The sequence below is a fragment of the Erinaceus europaeus genome, chromosome 6 (genome assembly GCF_950295315.1).
Source record: "Erinaceus europaeus chromosome 6, mEriEur2.1, whole genome shotgun sequence".
Classification (NCBI taxonomy): Eukaryota; Metazoa; Chordata; class Mammalia; order Eulipotyphla; family Erinaceidae; genus Erinaceus; species Erinaceus europaeus.
Window position 1 is genome coordinate 27,427,357 of NC_080167.1, and position 12,397 is coordinate 27,439,753.

At 41.6% G+C, this 12,397-nt stretch overlaps 1 non-coding gene across 1 annotated transcript; it reads left to right on the top strand.

Moving 5' to 3' along the window:
• The first annotated feature begins 5,364 nt into the window (after positions 1-5,364).
• On the top strand, positions 5,365-5,428 carry LOC132539194 (small nucleolar RNA SNORD77). The gene has a single exon (XR_009550488.1). It is a non-coding gene; the product is annotated as a small nucleolar RNA SNORD77 (small nucleolar RNA).
• Positions 5,429-12,397: the final 6,969 nt, after the last annotated feature.

Consider the following 12,397-nt stretch of genomic DNA (forward strand, 5'->3'; position numbering starts at 1 on the left):
ACTTGAGCAAAAGTGGTGGCTGGGAATAGAAGTGTATTCGATTTCTCTAATTGACAGTCCAGTAGGAAAGGAGAATAAAAAGTAAATTGTAGAGGCTGGGTAGTGACACACCTGGTTGAACATTACACACTACTCATTACCATACATAAGGATCTGGGTTTATGTCCCCACTCGGCACCTGCAGGGAGGAAGCTTTTTTTTTTTTAATTTTTTATTTAAGAAAGGATTAATGAACAAAAACATAAGGTAGGAGGGGTACAACTCCACACAGTTCCCACCACCCAATCTCCATAACCCACCCCCTCCCATGATAGCTTTCCCATTCTCTAGCCCTCTGGGAGCATGGACCCAGGGTCGTTGAGGGTTGCAGAAGGTAGAAGGTCTGGCTTCTGTAATTGCTTCCCCGCTGAACATGGGCGTTGACTGGTCGGTCCATACTCCCAGTCTGCCTCTCTCTTTCCCTAGTAAGGTGTGTCTCTGGGGAAGCGGAGCTCCAGGACACATTGGTGGGGTCTTCAATCCAGGGAAGCCTGGCCAGCATCCTGGTGGCATCTGGAACCTGGTGATTGAAAAGAGAGTTAACATACGAAGCCAAACAATTTGTTGAGCAATCATGGATCCTAAGCTTGGAATAGTGGAGAGGAAGTGTTAGGGAGGTACTCACTGCAAACTCTAGTGTACTACTGCTTTCAGGTATATATTTTCCAGTAGTTTATGGATACGTGTGCACATAAGCTCTCTCTCACAGAAACTGGTGTATATCTAGGTTATGGGACTTTGTTAGAAAGTGAACTACCTGAGATGAAATTAGAGTGTACTATAAAAGGAAAGGTCTCACCCGAGTAATGAAGCTGAAGGGTTTTCATTCCACATGTGAAGTCTCTGGACACAGTCTGAGGTGAAGCATGTTGAGGTGGCAATCGTTGCGTTGGTTAGGTTGTGATCGGCGGATGCAATATTATTTGGTTTGGATTGGGAGAGGCATACGGGAAAGTGGGCCCTATCCAAGGGTTCCAGGACTGGGGGAAGTAGGGGCTCTATAGTGGAGATGTGAGGTTCCTGCTGTCTTAGGGTTCAAAAAGACAATCGATAGTTAATGTTATCATCACATTATTTGTTAATTGGGTTAACTTTGAAAAGTCCTTTTGTTATGGTTTGCTGTACAGTATCCAGTATCTTGTATATAGCTGTGCTATTGGATGCTTCTAATCTACTTGGTCTAGGCTTTTGAGAGAGTCCGCGTATCAAATACACAGCTTATATATTAAAAGGATTCAGTTTGTGTTTTGAGAAACTTTGAGACATACAATTGATTTTCCCCCTCTCATATTAATTAACTACTGATTTATATGTCTACATTTTGCTAGGAGTCTACATAAACACCATTCCCACCACCAAAGGACTGTGACCCATCCCTCCCGCCCACTCCCACCCCCCACTGGCCCAGGAAGCTACATGTCTACCCCTCACCACTGGGTTTTTACTTTGGTGCCCTACTTACAATTTGATCAGGTCCTGCTTTTAGTTTCCCTTTCAGATCTTCTTAATCAACTTCTGTTGATGAGTGGGATCATCCCATACTCATCTTTATCTTTCTGACTTAGTTCACTTAACATAATTCCTTCTAGCTCTGTCCAAGATGGGTCAGAGAAGGTGGGTTCATTGTTTTTGATAGCTGCATAGTATTCCATTGTGTATATATACCACAGCTTTCTCAGCCACTCATCTGTTGTTGGGCACCTGGGTTGCTTCCAGGTTTTAGCTATTATGAATTGTGCTGTTATGAACATAGGAGTACACACCTCTTTTTGGTTGGGTGTTATGGAGTCCTTGGGGTATAACCCCAGGAGAGGAATTACTGGATCATATGGAAGGTCCATGTCTAGCCTTCTGAGAGTTTTCCAGACTGCTCTCCACAGAGGCTGAACCAATTTACATTCCCACCAGCAATGTAAAAGGGTTCCTCTGTCCCCACAACCTCTCCAGCATTTGTTGCTGCTGTCCTTTTTTATGTATGCCATTCTTACAGGAGTGAGGTGGTATCTTAGTGTTGTCTTAATTTGCATTTCTCTGACAGTGACCTAGAGCAGTTTTTCATATGTTTGTTAGCCTTTTGGATCTCCTCTGAGGTGAATGTTTTGTTCATATCCTCTGCCCATTTTTGGATGGGGTCATTTGCTTTTTTGGTGCTAAGTTTGCTGAGCTCTTTATATATTTTGGTGATTAATTTCTTGTCTTATGTATGGCATGTGAAGATCTTCTCCCATTCTGTGAGGGGTCTCTCTGTTTGTTTAATAGTTTCTTTGGATGTGCAGAAGCTTTTCAATTTGATGTAGTCCCATTGGTTTGTTTCTGCTTTAGTCTTCCTTGCAATTGGGTTTGATTCATCAAAGATGTCCTTGAGGTGTAGGTGGGAAAGTGTTTTACCAATGTTTTCCTCTAAGTATTTGATTGTTTCTGGTCTGACATCTAGGTCTTTGATCCATTTGGAGTTGATTTTTGTTTCTGGTGAGATAAATGGTTCAATTTCATTCTTCTGCATGTTTCAACCCAGTTTTCCCAGCACCATTTATTGAAGAGAGCCTCCTTTTTCCATTTAATCCTTTGGGCCCCCTTATCAAAGATTAGATGCCCATAGGTGTTGGGATTTACTTCTGGGCTTTCAATTCTGTTCCACTGGTCTGTGTGCCTATTTTTTTTCCAGTACCATGCTGTTTTGATGATGATGGCTTTATAATATAGTTTGAGATCTGGGAGTGTGATGCCTCCATTTCTGTTTCTTTTCCTTAAGATGGTTTTGGCAATTCTAGGTGTTTTCAAGTTCCAGATAAATTATTGTAGTATTTGTTCTATTCTCTTAAAGAAGCTTGGTGGAACTTTGATGGGTATTGCATTAAATTTGTATATGGCTCTGGGGAGAATATTCATTTTGATGATATTTATTCTTCCAATCCATGAGCATGGGATATCTTTCCATTTCTTGATATCAGTTTCTATTTCCTTGAGTAGCAACTCATAGTTTTCAGCATACAAGTCTTTCACTTCTTTGGTCAACTTTATTCCTAGGTATTTGATTGATTTTGCTGAAACAGTAAATGGGAGTGATTTCTGGATGTCTTCTTCTTCAGATTTAGTGTTTGCATAAAGAAATGCCACTGACTTTTGTACATTGATTTTGTAGCCTGATACCTTGCTATATTGCCTAATAACTTCCAGTAATTTTCTACTGGATTCTTTAGGTCTTTCTATGTATACTATCATATCATCTGCAAATAGTGAGAGCTTGACTTCCTCCCTTCCAATCTGTATTCCTTTGATTTCTTTCTCTTGCCTGATTGCTATGGCAAGAACTTCCAATACTATGTTGAAGAGTAAAGGTGACACTGGACAGCCCTGTCTAGTCCCTGATCTGAGGGGGAATGCTTTCAGCTTCTGTCCATTGAGTATGATGTTGGCTGCAGGTTTGCTATATATAGACTCCACTATCTTGAGGAATGTCCCATCTATTCCCATTTTTGTAGAGTTTTGAGCATGAATGGGTGTTGGATTTTGTCAAAGGCTTTCTCTGCATCTATTGAGATAATCATGTGGTTTTTGGCTTTGCTTTTATTGATGTGGTGAATGACATTGATTGACTTACGGATGTTGAACCAACCTTGCATTCCTGGGATGAATCCCACTTTGTCATGATGAACAATCTTTTTGATATGTTGCTGTATCCAGTTGGCCAAGATCTTGTTTAATATTTTGGCATCTATGTTCATCAGAGATATTGGTCTGCAGTTTTCCCTTTTTGTTCTGTCCCTATCAGCTTTTGGTATCAGGGTGATGTTGGCTTCATAAAAGGTGGAAGGGAGTATTCCTGTTTCTTCAATCATATGGAATAGCTTAAGAAGTATGGGTATTAACTGTTTCCTGAAAGTTTTGTAGAATTCGTTTGTGAAGCCATCTGGTCCAGGACTTTTGTTGTTGGGGAGATTCTTAATAACGGTTTCAATTTCTTTGTCTGTGATTGGTGCATTTAGATTTTGTAGTTCTTCTTGGTTCAGTTTTGGAAGTGCATAGGTTTCTAGGAATTGTTCCATTTCTTCCAGATTCTCTAGCTTGGTGGCATATAGTTCTTTATAGAAGTTTCGCAGGACTCTTGGATTTTGTGGTGTCAGTTGTGATATCTCCTGCATAGGGAGGAAGCTTTTAACAAGTGATGTCACTCTTTTTTCCATCCTCCCAATCTCCCCCTGCCCACCCAATTTCTCTCTGTTCAATCAATCAATCAATCAATAGGGAAAGGAAAAAATGGCTACTGGGAAAGGTAGATTAGTCTTGCTGGCACAGAACCCCATTGATAACTGGTGAAAATTAAAAATTTAAAAAAGGAGTCCAGACAGTGGGTTAAGCACACAGATTACCAAGTGCAAGGAACTGGGTTCAAGCCCTGCTCCCCACCAGCAGGGGGTTCATTTCATGAGTGGTGAAGCACGTATGCAGGTGTCTATCTCGCCTCTCTCATCTTTCCATCCTCTCTCAATTTCTCTCTGCCCTAGCTAATAAAAAAATTAGAAAGAAAAAGAAAAAATGCTCATCAGGAGTGGTGGATTCATAGCGTTGGCACTGAGTCCCAGCAATAACCATGTTGGCAAGAAAGAAAGAAAGAAAGAAAGAAAGAAAGAAAGAAAGAAAGAAAGAAAGAAAGGGAAAGAAAGACTTAAAAACTAAATTGTAATGAATTTTGTAAATTAAAATATAATGAACTCAAAGGAAAAAAAATTAACAAATTTGACAGCTCTTAAGTTTAAAGAGATGTTGTATTTTTTGTTTCTCTTCTTTTTTTCAATAAAAATGCCCTGTTCTAGAGCTTTTTAGGTGATGTGGTAGACACTTAACCTACCTTTTGTGGAAGTTCTTTCAGCTTCTAAGATTGAATTAAATTCCAACAGTTGTTGTCATATAATTATTTCCCAAATAAAACAATTTTTATAAAGAAAAGGAGGGGAGGGAGGAGGGTACAGCCAGCAAGAGCAGCACTCCACAAATGAGTGCCAAGGTGGTGTTCTGGAACTTTCTTCTTATATCGTCCTCTTTCCTCTTCATTTCTGTCAGACTTTATGGAATACTTTTTTAAAAAAATTCTTTTTCTCTGTAAATTTTAATTCTGAATCTGTGGAATCTGTAGGCTAATGAGAGAATGAGCTACGGCTGTCCTGGGGGTGATAGGACCATGGAATGCATGAAAGAGATGAAAATCTCCATCTTAAAGAATCAGGAAGATGGATTGTCTACACTGAGACCCAGAAGTAGACATTAATTTTGTGGCACCTAAGATTTATACAGTTGGGGGAGGGAGACATTAAGAAAAAGCATTACATACTATGATAGTTGCATAGTTCATCAGAAAGTCCTGAAGAGATGCACTTTGTCTGATGTATCTGGGGGGAAAAAGAAAAGAAAGAAAGAAAAGCACTATTTGATTTCAAAATTAGATACAAGAACTTAGCACGGAACTTTAAACTTAAGCTTCATTAGGTTTAGGACAAATGTCCCATTTTTGTTAAGACCTGAAAACAAGTGGAATTTAACCAAGCCAGACAGCAGAAGAAAATTTTGACCAAAAGAACTGAAGTCTAGGATGAGATGGGGATTTGGGAGCCCAGACAAAAAGTGGGGAAGTGGCAAAGGGTGAGCTGGTAAGGTTAGAGATTTGGACTTCTTGCCAGGGCAATAAAAAGTCATAAAGGGTTTAGGGAAACGCTGCCAACAGGTCTAATTTGAATTTTGAACAGCTCACTGTGAGGAGAGAGAATTGAAACTCTTATATTTCCCCCTGACCCTCATTTTCTCTCTTCCCATTTTGTTTTTTAGTTTGTTGACACAACTGCTTTATTTATAAATCATTTTCTCTTAAAGTTGTCAACACATTTCAAAAGGGGCATCACTATATCAGGTGAGAAAACATTCAGCCCAGAGCACTCCTACTGTCTTGTCTCTTTCCTCCTCTCTGCGAGAAACAGCTTGCCCCCAACACAAAACGTTTGAGGAAGTGGAATACAGAAGCAGTGACTTGCTATGAAGCCCACGCAAATACTACTAGAGATTTTAAAAAGTATTCATTACTTGTTGGAGAGGTAAAGCAGATTTTATTCAAGGGGAGTCATCATTTTAGCTGTAGGAACCACTGCAGTGGGGTTGTGTCCTGAAAGAGAAAGAAGCAGCACAAATGGAAATTTATAGTAGGGTTAAGAGTTGGGATTGACTAGGAAGAGACATCAAGGGGGAGGAGAGTTTATTAAACTGAAGGCAGAACAGGGTGATGAGATACATGGGGATGTGCTGAGGATCAGATATCCAGCATGGAGAGTCCTGGTTAAACTGACTTAGCAGAATTTTTGCTGGATCCAGGGATGCAAAGACAAAAGGGCAGGCCTAGTCAGACCTAGTCGCAGAAGAGTTTAAGGGAGCCTGAGAGTCTGACCAACAACAGATTCTTTGTCAGTACTGGTAACAGGGGCCCACACAGACCCACAAGGCTGTCCAGGTTGCCATTTGCACCCCACCGCCACCCCCACACCCCCGCAAATTCAAGGAGCCTCCACAAGATGTGAAAGCACAAGGACCAGTATAAGGATCCCAGTTTGAGCCCCCCCCCCCAGCTCCCCACCTGCAGGGGAGTTGCTTCACAAGTGGTGAAACAGGTCTGCAGGTGTCTTATCCTTCCCCCTCTCTGTCCTCCCCTCCTCTCTCCATTTTTCTCTGTCCTCTCCAACAACAACGACATCAGTGACAACAACAATAACTACAACAATAAAGCAAGGGCAACAAAAGGAAATAAATAAATAAATATTTTTTAAAAGATTATGTAAAACGTGAGATATAGTGACCTTTTGGGGCCCTCAATTCCCTCCTCCATTAATAAGAATAATAATTGCTATATGTCCTGCATCTCTGGTTAGTGTTTCAACTCTAGGTATTATGCTCTGGTACACACATTTGCAATTCATATCCTCAAAGTAGATGAAAGGGGGAGATATTGGTGGAACATTGTAAAGTCTGGCTTCTCTTTTATGTTTTGTGTGGGGTTGCTCAACCTGTCAGCCATCTTGACAGAGGTCCTGGTATGCCTTGCCTTCCAACGCCTTTCAGGAACGGTCATGTGTGGCAGGCAGGGGTCCTTGTTCCTAAACTGCTTCTAACAATGTGATGCCTCCTCTATCTCTCTCTCCCTTTCCTTGTGTTGGTCCTTTTCAGATAAGGATGCCCAAACGAGAATGAGAATTTGTATGCAAATAAGAATGAGACAGCAGAAAGATGGATTTACTTAGACATTCTCAAAGACTTTGCACCAACTGCACTTAAAGTTTTTTAAAATCTATATTGTTTTGACAGTATCAGTTTTGCAATTTTTGCAAGTGTTTTAAACTGTTAGTTTAGATTGAAGTACAGAATCCCCTAAGTAATTTAGCAAACTAATGAGTCAGTTTTGTGGACTGAAATTATACAGAGGAAATGTCCAATTGCTGGATAGACTGCAGAATAGCGCATAGTTGTGCAAAAGTACATTTGTGATTGAGAAAGAAGCAATTCAGATCAGCTATTTGAGATGGGGCATTCTGTCTTCTCCCAAAGTATTTTCATAGTCTACTAATCTCCTCTCAAATGATTGCAGAGAAAGAAAAGTCTATAGTTAAGAGCGGAATAAAACAATGATGTAACTACTGAACTACTCTGGATTCTTTCAAAACCTCTAAACTGTTCTATAAAATTGTGTTGTCCCATCTAGTTAGCACTATAAAGCCTTGTCATTGGGACTGGGTGGTGGCACACTTGGTTAAGCGCACACATTACAGTCCACAAGCTCCCAGGTTCAAACCCCTGGCCCCCACCTGCAGAGAGAAAGTTTCACGAGTGGTAAGGCAGGGTTGTAGTTGTCTCTCTGTCCCTTTCCCTCTCTACTTCCTCCTTTCCTCTCAAATTATGTCTCTCTCAAGTAACAAAACATATTTAAAAAACAAAAAAAAAAAAAAGGACTGGGGAGGTAGCATAATAATTATGCAAAGACACTCTCATGCCAGAGGCTTTGAAGTCCCAGGTTAAATACCCCTCCACTACCATAAGCCAGAGCTGAGCAATGCTCTGGTAAAATAAATAATTAAATTTGTCAAAATGGAAGTTGCCATCTAACCCAACTATCCTATTTCCAGGAATAAGCCACAAAGAAACTTGATCCATATGTGTATGGCAATAGACATTAAGAATAAATATTGGGGCCAGATGGTGGTGCACCTGGTTAAGTGCACACATTATATAGAGCAAGGACCTAGGTTCAAGCCCTTGCTCCCCACCTTCAGGTGGAAAGCTTCATGAGTGGTGAAGTAGAACTGCTCTCTCTTAAACTCTCTCCTTCTCTATCTCCCCCATCTCAATTTCTCTCTTGTTTTTTTTTTTGCCTCCAGGGTTATTGCCAGGGCTCGGAGCCTGCACCACAAATCCACTGCTCCTGGAGACCATTTTATCCCACTTTTGTTGCCCTTGTTGTTTTATCATTGTTGTGGTTATTGTTGTTGTTGTTGTTGTTGTTGTTACTGTCGTTGGCTAGGACAGAGAGAAATGGAGAGAGGAGGGGAGACAGAGGGGGGGAGAGAAAGATAGACACCTACAGACCTGCTTCACTGCCTGTGAAGCGACTCCCCTGCAGGTGGGGAGCCAAGGGCTCACACCGGGATCCCTACGCCGATCTTTGAGCTTCTCGCCACATTCTCTCTGTCTTTAATAAGTAAAAATAAATAAATTTTTAAAAAGAATAAATATTGCAAGACTATACTAGGGGGAACAGCAAGGTGACATAAAGAGACAGTACAGCCCTGGGATTAGGATGAAGACTCTTGTGTGGCAGATAACCTGGATTTGAATCCTGATTCCACCACTCAATAACTGTGTGATGTTGACTCTGAGTAGACTTACTAATCATTTGTTGAGTTACATTTAAAAACAGGGTGTTTCAGCAAAACACTTGGAGTGCCAAACCATTTATTAATTCACAGTGGAATGAAGTAGAAAGTTAGGATAATCTCTGCTACTGTGTGAGAAAACCAATGAGTTAGTTCTCTGTGATGGATTAATCACCAAAGGGTAAAGAGGGCCAGAATGATGAAGAGAGTCTTGGCATACTGAATTTTTTTGTTTTTTTTATATTTATTTTATTTATTCCCTTTTGTTGCCCTTCTTTTGTTGATGTAGTTATTATTGTTGTTGTTATTGATGTTGTCATTGTTAGATAAGACAGAGAGAAATGGAGAGGGTAGGGGAAGACAGAGAGGGGGAGAGAAAGATAGACACCTGCAGACCTGCTTCACCACCTGCCCGTGAAGCGACTCCCCTGCAGGTGGGGAGCCAGGGACTCGAACCGGGATCCTTGTGCCGGTCCTTGTGCTTTGCGCCGTGTGCACTTAACCTGCTGCGCTACCGCCCAACTCCCCAGCATAATGAATTTTTAGCCATTCCAAGGGCAAGGAATGAACTTCGACTACTGAAGTGCAAAGATAAGGAAGGCAGAGTTTGGTCAAGTTTGAACCACAAATGCAAAGTCAGAGTTATATTATAAACTTAATGCATAGATGACCCAACCAGTTCTGAAGTCACAAGGTCATAGGTCCCACTCCACCCACACCTCCCAGCTTCCTAGCTTAATGCTTACTCCATCTTGGTCTTCTTCAGGGCCTCTAATACACAAGTTTCTTGCTGCCTCTTCCTCATATAACCCTTCTTCTCCCCTAATTACTCTTCTTAATCAAGTAGAAGTCTGTAATTCATCACTTCACCTCTTCCTTGCTAACTGTCCAGATTCCCTTACCCACCTTTCTTCATATCCACATGGCAGAACCATAACCCTGGGTACATCTAACTAACTATAAATATCCTTGGTGCCATCTATCCTCAGAATGCTGAACTATGGAAGAAACTAAAAACAAAACAAACAAAAAAATAAACAAAAACAATAAAACATGATGTGACAGGAACCAGGAGATAGCTTACCCTCTTTTTTTTTTTTTTTTTTGCCTCTAGGGTTATAGCTTGGGCTCAGTGCCAACACTATGAATCCACTGCTCCTGGTGGCCAATTTTTCCATTTTATTTAGGACAGAGAGAAATTGAGAGAGGAGGAGAAGATAGGGAGAGAGAAAGATAGACACCTACAGATCTGCTTCACCACTCATTAACCTTTCCCTCTGCAGATGGGAAACTGGGCTCAAACCCGGATCTTTGCTTCCTGCTACGTGCACTTAACTGGGTGCATCACCGCCTGCCCTGTTTATCCTTTATTTACCTGGTGCAGCTGACCACATGCAGGGACATGATTCAAATCCCCAGAATCACATAGGAGCACCACAGAGTGGAGAAACTTCTTGAGATATCTCTCTCTCACTCTATCTCTCTCTCCATCTCTGCCTGTGTGTATCTGTGTTCCATCCATGACTGAAAGGAAATGGGATAAAAGGTGTCTTCCAAGGGTGCTAGAATCATAGGCACAAAAGCCCTACAGAGGGCCGGGTGGTGGAGCACCTGGTTGGGCGCACTTGTTACAAAGTGTGTGGACCTGGGTTCAAGCTCCCAGTCCTCACCTACAGGGGGAAAGCCTTGCGAGTGGTGAAGCAGGGCTGCAGGTGTCTCTCTGTCTCTCTCTCTTGCTATCACCCCCTTCTCTCTCAATTTCTGTCTGTCTCTATCCAATAAATAAAGATAATGGGGGGGGAGCCCTACAGAGTCCTAGTGATGATGATGATGGTGATGATGATGAAGCTCTCAGTCCAGGGTCCCTGGTGGAGGAAAAGGTCAGGCCTTATCACCTTGACATATTTTACTTTGGACTGTGTGATGCCAGGTATGGGATGTCAACCCTTCAGCTCCATTGCTCTGCCACCAAGTTGCAGATGCTACTATGATGCCAACCTGACTTCCCTGGGCAGATGATCTCACCAATGTGTCCTGGAATCCCACCTCTCTAGAGCCCTGCCCCACTAGGGAAAGATAGAAACAGGCTGGGAGTATGGATTGACCTGCCAACGCCCATGTCCAGTGGAGAAACAATTACAAAAGCCAGGATCCCAGTTCAAACCCCTGGGCCCCACCTGCAGGGGGGTGGCTTCACAAGCAGTGAAACAGGTGTGCAGTTGTCTGTCTTTCTCTCTCCTTCTCTGTCTTCCCCTCCTCTTTCGATTTCTCTCTGTCCTATCCAACAGCAATGACAATAATAAGAACAACAATAATAAACAACAAGGGCTTCACTGCAGTGGGGGTTGCCTGCGGACACAGTTAAAATTTGAAGAAAGAGGCAATTGTCCTCTTATTTCTTAAATACTATCTATACGTGGCATCATCTGGTACTTGGCTCTCTCTAACTTTCCTCATTTAACATGATTCCTTCAATATCCCCTCCAAGATATGAAAAAAGAGATTTCATCATTTCTTTTCATTTTTAAATTCTTTCTTATTATTATCTTTATTTCTATATATTGGATAGAGACAGCCAGAAATCCAGAAGGGAGAGGGTGATAAAGAGGGCGAGAGCCAGAGAGACACCTACAACACTGCTTCACCACTCACAAAGCTTTCCTCTTGCAGATGGGGACTGGGGCTTGAACCCTGGACCTTGAACATTGTAACATGTGCACTCAATCAGGTATACCACCACATGTTCCCAGATTTCATCATTTCTTACAGCTGAGTAGTATCCATTATGTGTAAATACCACGAGTTTCTTAGACACTCATCAACCATTGGGCATCTAGGCTGCTTCCATGTTTGACTATAACAGACTGTGCTGCTATGAACAAAGGTGCAAATTGGCTGACACCAGGGGACAGATAACTAACCAGGAAACTCAGGAGAAGATATATACCTCAGTGGCCTAGCAGTGGGGCTGTGAAAGTTTCTTTGCATAACCACTGAGTTATCTCTGCCCCCCAACCCCTGCTTTATCTCTTGGTCAGCAGTCAGTTATTAAGCTAAGACACCGACTTATAGTTTAAAAGCCCTCAGGCTCCCATAGCCTACAGGGAAGAAAAAGAGAAAAAGAGGCTTTTAAGCCACTGAGCTCTAACACAGGAATTAAAATAATAGTGAAACAACAGTCAATTTCCACAACTGTGAACTCTTTAATTACCTTACTTAGACACAAGTCAATCCAGGCAAGAGTGATCAGTAATTTGGAAAGTACTGATAGAGGGACCTTATAACATGCTATATAAAATGTTTAAACCAACAAGAAGAAATATTGGAGAAAGAACCAGGACAAGAGTCCAGCTAAATGCCCCCCAAAGGTTAAAGCACAAAATAATGAGGTCAACATCCAAACACTAGTTAAGGAAATCATCACAGGAGTGAGTAAAGAGTTTGAAAGAATTGTC